General features: G+C 34.2%; 1 pseudogene; it reads left to right on the forward strand.

Annotated features, from left to right (window-relative positions):
• The window catches only part of LOC132174298 (uncharacterized), a 17,955-nt pseudogene extending 8,854 nt beyond the window's left edge, over nucleotides 1-9,101 (forward strand).
• Nucleotides 9,102-9,908: the final 807 nt, after the last annotated feature.

Raw genomic sequence — 9,908 nt, forward strand, 5'->3', positions numbered from 1 at the left:
AAGTCTCCCGCACGCCGCACCAAGGATTTCTAAAAAATTTGTTTTTTTTTTTAACCCACAGCACCCTAAATAAAAATAAAAATAAAAATTTTACAATTTTACCTTGGGCAATCTCCCGCACCCCAGCTGCCCAGCACCCCCATCCCTTCTCCTGACTCTTGTAGTCCTGTTCTCCAGTTCTCCCGCAAGACCCACACAGCACGGTGCACGGCTGTATACCCCCATCCCCATTCAACCCAAATTTGTTGACGGCAAATAAACCAGTCCCACCTAGAAAAAAACTGTTCCCTCTCTTAGTTTCTCACCGCTTCGGTGCTCCGTTAGGCCTCAATATTGAGCGAATCGACAGCCAAACAAGCCGGCTACAAATCTTAGTCAAATTTTTAGCTACAGCCTACAGGTAACTATGAAAGCAAAATGGATAAACTTGGTGCTTAACATTTTTATTTTCTTTCACCTTCTTCAAGTTTCTCTGCAAGATTGCAACCGAACAGTATGATTCCCATGATTTAATCTTGTCTCATTTTTTGTTAATTGTTAATTGTTATGTTTGATTCTGGTTGTGGTTGTGTTATACACATTGTTTGTGATGTATTTAGGTATGATTTTCCATTATCCGTGAGTTCTTTGCACATGACTAAATATTTGTGCACACCACATGTTTGACAAAATGCCTAAATGACATTCTTAAGCCACTTACCTTGATTCATGACTTGAATTGCTCTTGTTTATTGTCATTATGGTTTAAGCTTTTGATTGTGAGGGATATAAGCATTTGTTTCCTTTTTTGGCCTTGCTCAAACTTAACACACATCACATGTTTGATGTAATATCTCAATGATGTGTTATGTGTAGTTGGTCAAATTTCCCTTGTTTTTCTTGGAGTGATTATGGCCAGTGGTAGAGCAGCCCCAAAAAAAAAAATCTCTAAGACGCTCTCTCTCAGTCTCTCAGATTCTCTCTAGTCTCTTCGTTCTCTGTTCTTTCTATCAAAGATTGTCAGATTCACAGGTAACTCCTTGTCTCCTCCTCCTAGGCTTCTCAATTGCTTTTGTAGTTTTATGTTCTAGTTTTATATTTATATTTTGCTCCTTTTACAGGAAAAGGGTTTGGGAGAAAAGTTCAAATACTTTGGTGTTTTCTACAATTCAGTTAATTTGGCCCTTTTGGGTCCGCCGGGTTCTTAGGAAATCGAAATCAAAGACACTCTCTCTATCTTCTCAGGTGAGTCACAACACTAGTAATTTCCTAAACCCTAAACTTTTGTGCTACATTTTTTATTCATCCTCTGTTTTTCCTCTGTTTAATTTATGGGTTTTAAACTTTAATGTTTATTTTGTTGCTTATATCCATATAAACTTTGATTAAACATTAATTTAATTTCACTATTAATTTGAATAATTGAATAAACTTTAATATCTGTGTGATTGCTTATTTTGTTGTTTAATGTTTATAAACTTTGATTGTCTCTTACGGGATCGTGATTTAACTTGAAAATTTTATGTTCATAAATCATGTCAAAATTTAAAACTATTGATTCATTCTTCAAAAGGAAAGAAGCCGACATTTCAAAAAGTAATACACTGTTGGAATCTAATGCCGAAACTTCAAATCCCAATGAGCGTCATCTTAAATCTCCAAGGGTTGAAGATGAAGAACATCCTTTTGAATCTCCAATTGCGGAAACACAAGAGATTTATTTTAAATCATCCACACTCAATGTTAATGAAGTTGATGTTTCTTCTATTTCTATAGAGCGAGATCCAGGATTACGTCCTCCGATGAGGGACTATCCAGTCAATTGACGTGATGAAATAAGACAGGCTTATTTGAAAGATGGTCCAAATCGATTTATTCTTGCAAATTATCCACTTTCTGGACCAGAAAATCACCCTCGTCGCTTTCAAGCCTCTTGGTTCACACAATTTCCTTGGCTTGAGTATTCTCGTTCCAAGGATGCTGCATATTGTCTACCATGTTATCTTTTTACTATGAAAAGAGATGGACGTCCTGGATGGGATGTATTTACTATCAAGTGATTTAGAAATTGGAGAAAAGTTCATGAGGGAAAAAATTGTGCCTTTTTGACTCATATTGGGGAGGATCCTTGTTCACCTCATAATAATGCTATGAAATCTTATGAGGATTTACGAAATCAATCACGGCATATCGATAAAGTATTGAATGCACAAAGTATGGAACAAATTCAAAATAATCGACTACGTGTGAAAACTTCTATTGATGTTGCTCGGTGGCTTGCATTTCAAGGATGTGCTTCTAGAGGTCATGATGAGACTCTTGATTCAAAAAATCGAGGTAATTTTCTTGAGCTGATTAAGCTTTTGGCATCATATAATGATAAAGTTGCAAGTGTTGTTTTGGAAAATGCTCCAAAATCTGCGAAGTATACTTCACATACAATTCAAAAGGAGATTTTGCAAGTCATTGCAAGTAAAGTGCGAGAGAAAATTCGTGAAGATATTGGAGACTCTAAATTTTGCATCATTGTTGATGAGGCACGTGATGAGTCTAAGAGAGAACAAATGACAATTGTTTTAAGATTTGTTGACAAAGATGGTTTTATACAAGAACGTTTATTTGATATAGTTTATGTTAAAGATACATCGGCATTGATTCTAAATAATGAAATATCTGATGTTCTCTCTCGTCATTGCCTTGATATTCAAAATATCTGTGGACAAGGATATAATGGTGCTAGTAACATGCGTGGTGAATGGAAGGGATTACAAGCATTATTTCTTAAGGATTGTTCTTGTGCATACTATGTTCATTGTTTTGCTCATCGATTACAATTAGCATTAGTTGCTGCATCTAGGGAGGTGTCTCTTGTTCATGTGTTCTTCACAAATTTGAACTTTGTTATCAATGTGGCTAGTGCTTCATGTAAACGTCATGATCAACTACAAGCTGTTCATGCAACACAAATTGCACATATGGAAGCTATTGGTGAGCTTGAAATTGGAAAAGGGGCTAATCAAATTGGCACTTTGAAACGAGCTTGTGATTCTCGTTGGGGTTCGCATTTTAATTCTATTTATAGCCTAATAAGGATTTTTTATGCTACTTGTACAGTGCTTGAAGATGTTCAAAGAGAAGGAGGTACTTACTTTCAACGAGGAGATGCTGAGGCTGCTTATAAAATGCTTACACCCTTCGAGTTCATATTTATTTTACATTTAATGAAGGAAATTATGGGCATTACTGATGTTCTTTGTCAAGTTTTGCAGCAAAAATCTTAAGACATTTTGAATGCTATTAATTCAGTTTCTATTGCAAAAAAACTTATCCAAAAGTTGAGAGATGATGGTTGGGATAATTTTCTTGAGAACATTGTCTCTTTCTCCAAGAAAGCTGAAATTGGTATTCCGGATTTGAGTGCTCCTTATATTGAAGGTCGAGGTCGTAGTCAAAAGAATCACATTACATTGGAGCATCATTATCATTTTGACATATTCAATACTACTATCGACTTTCAATTGCAAGAGCTTGATAGTAGGTTTGGTGAAAAGGCGATGGAACTTTTGACACTTAGCTCCGCTTTGAATCCAAAAGATGCTTATAAATCCTTTAAAATTGACGATATATGTATCCTTGCGGAGAAGTATTATCCTCAAGATTTTTCTGAGTAGGAGAAAATTAATTTGAGATATCAGTTGAGGTATTTTGAACTTGATATGCTTACTGATCCGACATTACAAAATTTGTCTTCCATTGCAGAATTATGCCAAGGATTGGCAAAGGCGAAAAAATCAAAGACATATGATCTTATTGATAGATTGATTCATCTTGTTTTGACTATTTCAGTGTCTACAGCAACTACCGAACGAGCATTTTCAGCAATGAAAACTGTTAAAACACGACTTCGCAACAAAATGGAGGATGATTTTCTTGCAAATAGTTTAGTTCTCTATATTGAAAGGGAAATTGCTAAGAGTTTCGATTTAGATTCGATACTTGATGATTTTGTACTTCTAAAAGACCGTAAAGTGCAGTTTTAGACACTTTTTTTTTGTATTTCTATCTTTTTGATATAGTGTCGACATGTTACATTTCTAATATATCAATTTCAGCACATATTTATGAACTTTTATAGATTTTTTTGTGATGCATATATTATGTGAATTCCCAAATTTTTAGGGTAAAAAAAGTTTTTAGGATGCCAAAAAAATTTTAGCGGCACCCCTAGTGTTAAATAGCTGGCTCCACCACTGATTTTAGTCATTTCCCTCTCACCTCTCTCTCTCTCTCTCCATCTCCTCCTTTACCAAACAATAAAAATTATATTTAAAGAAAGTAGAGGCTTGAATAGACAATCTGTAGAGTTTGTATTAGAAATTAATAGCTAAAATAGCCACTATTGTGGAGACGCTTAAAGGGAATAACCATTCCTTCAATTAAGAAATAACTATTCCTCTCAATTTGAGAATGAATATTCCATTCGACTTTCTTCCATTTTTAATAAAAGTTATATATATATTTTTAATGGAATAGCCTCTGCGTATCAAACATAACCTTATAAGTCATCATTAGTTGATTGTCATTATCTCCAATAGGCATTTACTTTTTGAATCTACGCATTCGTTGGCCTCATGGTTTTGCAGGGAAAACGCACATTTTTAAATGAAATTGTAAAAAGCGTCTCTTTTTTGAGTGCGTTTGAAAATATTAAAAAATTCATGTTTTTGCGTAACATGCAAGAAGTGCATGATTTTAAACATTAAACTAGATTTTTACTGGCTACTTTTTAAAAAGTGCATGATTTTATTAAATGTTTAATTATGTTTTCATTAACCTCATTTAAAAATTGTTAAAAGCTCAATCCGCTGATGACCACTCTTTAAGAAGCGGATGTTACTTTTTTTTTTGAGAGAAAGTGTTGACTTCCTATTAAAACTTTCAGGCAACTAAAACAGAATGCTCTAATTTGAATCTTCCCCTTCTTGTATGGACATGTCAAAAAAAAAGAAAAAAATAAAAAAAAAAAATCGCTAAAACAACGCATTTTAAAACTGATAAACAAAATATACACAACTTAAAGTTTCATTTGGAATTTTGCCATTCAAGAGGCAGGCCCAATTAATGTTTTTTTTCCTTGGCTATTAAGATTGGGTTACTGGCTGCAATATTACCAAGAAATTTATGAGATTTTATGTTATGAATATGAATATCAAACATTGCTTAGAAAAAATAAAAATAAAAATTAAAAAATTAAAAAAATTAAAATTAAAAAATTAAAAATTAAAAAAAATAAATAAATAAGAAGAAGAAGAAGAGGAGGAGTATCTAACATTGGATGCCATCACAACTCAACTACCATGAGCTGAATTTACTCTGAATTAAATAGGCGTCATTCAATATGACAATTACGCCTGACTTCTAATCCACGGCATCAACACTATATTTTTTTAAATTTTTTTTTTTTTTTTATATATATAATAATAATGCAAACGATAATTTCAAGTTATAAGAAAGGTCTTAGGTTCCGCCGCTTATCAAGCTCGAAAAAGGCATTCTGCCACATATCCTATATTTATGGCATATATTGGTAACTGAAAGCTATATATATATATATATATATATATATATATATATATGATGAATCCTTATCCATAATAAGTATATGTTTTAATAATAATAATAATCATAATTGGTTTTTCTTTTAACCCACAATGTTTATGCCACACTTCTAATTAATCATTTGAATTTTTATTTTTTTATTTATATATATATAAAAATAAAAATAAAAAACAATGATTGATTAAGAGTTAGGCCTATCCTTTTTTTTATAAAGATAAATTTGACAACCCCAATTTCCTAAAAGGCTTTGGTTTCTATCTTGTGTCTGTACATACAATACTTAAGTTAATTAGAGCTGTCACGCGTGTTTAATTACTGATGTGACACTCTTAACTTGTGTTATGTATATGTAGAGCACACGACGCGAGTCAGGGGCGGACCTACATGAGGGCTTGGCCCCCCAAGCCCCGTTGTTTTCCTAAAATTTAACCTAAAATTAAGTGGATGAGATGTGTTGAAAGTTTATTAGATGATTGTGTGCTCAGAAATGTTTGAAATGTTACTAATTTTACCACAAAAACTTTATGATTAATCGATGTGACAGCCTATGTATATGGTATCATATGTCAACTGCTCAACAAACTAGAAGTTGATATGATACAATTAATCCACATAAACCTTCACATCAGTTCGTAGTGTTGTAATTATAATTGGTATTTCATAACAGTAGAACTCTTATGAAAAAGAAACATCACAAATACAATGAGTTGTATGAGTAGTTTTGATTTTAATAGGTCTCATTGAATATTGAATATGACAATTACTGCTGACCTCTTATCGACGGCATGAACATGTTCATGGAATGACAAAATGTGGCACATAAAATATTAAAACTATTTTTCTCGTACATACACAGCCTTCTTGCAAATGCGCATGTTACTTGTCAAACAATGCAACTCTGTTTGACGAGTTCTTATTATTTTTTGGTTGTCTTATCAATATGAGTAGAGTATCCAATCAATTATGCATGTTTTGTACTCAATATTGCTGGTTGTTTTTTTACTGTTGTTTGGGTTGCTCATCTATCGTTTTTACTTTTCATGTAATTTTTCTTTTCCATTTTCTCTGATTTGAATAGGAAAAAATAAGGGAGAGAATTATGCAGGTCTTATGCTTCATCAAGCTTCTTCTCTTCTATTTATTATTATTATTATTATTATTATCAAACTTCTTAATCCTTCTTTAATAAACCCACTTGTATGGATGGGGTCCGATCCCGCCTCAACACGTACATCAATGATTTTAGGTCGACAATGATCGAAGATTCTTGTGGTAGTGCACCTTCCTCAAGTCAAATTAAGGCAAAATTATGCAAAGTGTTGTGACAAATTAAAATTTAGAATTGCAAACAAGTGGAGAAGAAACAAATAAAATAAGCCAATTATATAAAATAGTAAAATACCAAGATTTATGTAATTCAGATTAACAAACTTATGTAAACCAGAAGAAATACAAAATATTGATTGATTTCTAGCATATATATATATATTGGTGGAGTGGATGAATTAAAGCTTTCCACCTCATAAAAGTGAGTAATGCTATTCATAAGCATTCCTTGCGGAACTTGTCCGCAAAAGGGCTGGTTAACCCAACCTGGGTTAACCAGCCTTTTTATTAAAAAATAAAAATAAAAATAAAAATAAAAACTACACGCACGTTTAGTTTAGGTTTGACTTTGACTTTCACTATTACCCCCCAAAATCCCAAATCTCCCGCCCCTCTCTCTCTCTCTCTCTCTCTCTCTCTCTCAATTCTTTTCCACCTCCTCCCACCCACCACCACAACAGGCTACCACCACTGCCGGCCACACCAATCAGTGACTACGAAGCGCCGCCAACCACCACGTTATACTTCTATAGAGCGCCGACCCGAACCCAGTTTCTCCTTCTCTCCCAAACCAGCGGCCACTGTAATCCAGTGCACCGGCCACCATGAAGTAGCAGCGCCGCTGCCCTTCATGGCCTTTTCCTTGGTAACTAGTTTTCTCAGCAACCAAACATAGAATAAGGTTAATGGGACCTTTTTAAAAAAGAGAAAAAAAAAAAGAAAAAAAAAAAGGAAAATTGTACTTGAGCTGAACATGAAGCTTATGATTCACTAACTTTGAAACACCCCCACCGAAATCAATCAAAACAAAAAAACAAAAAAAAAAAAAAAAAAAAAGAAAGGAAAAGTTGAAGCAAATTCTTGGGCACCGAATAGGACATATAATAGAAAATTTTGGGAAACCCCAAAAATTGCTTGGTGGGGGAATGAGAAAATTGGTGGGGTTAGGATGAGGAAGCCAAGGAGATCTTGGAGGTGAAAATGAGCTCCATTTTTTGTAGAGTTGGGTCGAAGATTCAGTGCTAATTTTGGAGGGTTTTGGACCATTGAGTTCATGTTTTTCATGCTTTGAGTTCATGTTTTTAATTTGAATTTTTTCTTATAATAACTCCTAGATGGACTCGGAAAATGAATGCGAATATGACAACTTACGTACACATATTCATGTTGGTGATGATCTGCACCCTCAAATTATCCTTGAAAATGGTTTGTTAGGCTCTTCTTCTCTCATTCGTACATTTTATGCATCATTTGTTGAATTTTATTATATACACATCTTGGTTTGTTTGTTTATTTATTTATTTTGCGTTGTAGATGGAAATGAAACTAAAAGTGATGAAGGCAAGGGCAAGTCTAAGTGGAAGCTCATAAGTGAAGACGAAAATGTTGAGCAACCTCAGCGAGGTATGACGTTTAGCTCCATGGACGAACTTTTCTCATATTATAGGCAGTTTGGTCGGAAAAGAGGTTTTGAGGTGGTAATAAAAAAAAAAAGTTACTAAAGACAAAATCACTGGGGAAGAGATATGTGTCACCCTTGCATGTGGACGTCAAGGCAAGCCACAACTCACTACAAATAAGCGCTATCCCACAATAAAAACGGAATGTAAGCCAAAGTTGAATGCAAAGTTGGTTGAAACAAAGTGGTATGTGACTAGTGTAATTATTGACAACAATTATGATTTAAGTCCAAACAAGGGAAGATATTTTAAATGCAATAGAAATTTGAATTCTAACGTGAGAAGAAAGATTATAGTAAATGATATATCTGGGATTAGACTAAGTCGGAGTTTTAACTCTCTTGCTGTTGAAGCTGGGGGTATGAGAATCTTCCTTTTATAGAAAAAGATAGCATAAACTTTATTAACAATGAAAGACACATTTGGCTTGGCCAAGGAGGTGCTAAAGCACTTCTAGACTATTTGAATAAGATGCAAGCAACCGATAGTAGTTTCTACTTTGCAGTTGATTTTGACGATGATTCTAGGTTGAAAAATGTGTTTTGGGTTGATGCAAGAAGTAGGGCATCGTACGAAAGTTTTGGGGATGTCGTGACATTTGACACGACATACTTGACTAATAAATACGGTATGTCATTTGCTCCGTTCGTGGGAGTGAACCACCATGGCCAGTCAACGCTTTTTGGGGCAGCATTAATATCTAGTGAGGATACATAAAATTTTATATGGTTGTTTCAGAATTGGTTGAATTGCATGAACGGCCGAGCGCCGATTGCAATTATAATAGATCAAGATCGGGCTATGAAAAATGCAATCACAAGAGTTTTCCGAAAAACCCGACACAGATATTGTCTAAAGAACATTTTGAAAAAAATTCCAGACAAGTTTAAATCATATAAAAATTATTCTGCCATTAAGAGTGCCATACATAAATGTGTTTATGAGTCTCAAACATGTGGTGACTTTCAGGTAGGATGGCAAAGTCTACTAAATAGTTATGAGCTTAAGGACCATGGTTGGTTGCGCCGGTTATATAATGAGTAGACTATTTGGGTACCGGCATATCTGAAAGGTGTGTTTAAACCCCTCAAATTCTAGAGGTAGAGTGACTCGGAGCAATTGTAACATATTCTTAATAAAAATAAAAATATACTCTCATCATATGATCACCACAGAAACATAACATCACTAGAGTACTATAAACTCTCATTATGAAATTACAAGCACATAATGTACTAGTATTCAAAAATCTCGTCAGCAATAAAGTTACACAGTCTATGCTTGTCCCAAGCGGTCTAGTCCATAGAATGGAGTTTCATACACCTCTATTGCTATTGCTCCTGCTAGTCCCAATTGATCAAGATTTTATCTACAATGAGGCCCACCAGTACCCCTGTCCTCAGTACTATGATATATAAGGCAATCTGAAAAAGATGTATAGGGAGAAGGGGTGAGTTCAACAACTCAATAAGTAGCCATAACACCAAGATGCTATAAAATATGCTATGTAGATTTCTATGTCAA

This window comes from Corylus avellana, chromosome ca3 (assembly GCF_901000735.1).
Source record: "Corylus avellana chromosome ca3, CavTom2PMs-1.0".
Classification (NCBI taxonomy): domain Eukaryota; kingdom Viridiplantae; phylum Streptophyta; class Magnoliopsida; order Fagales; family Betulaceae; genus Corylus; species Corylus avellana.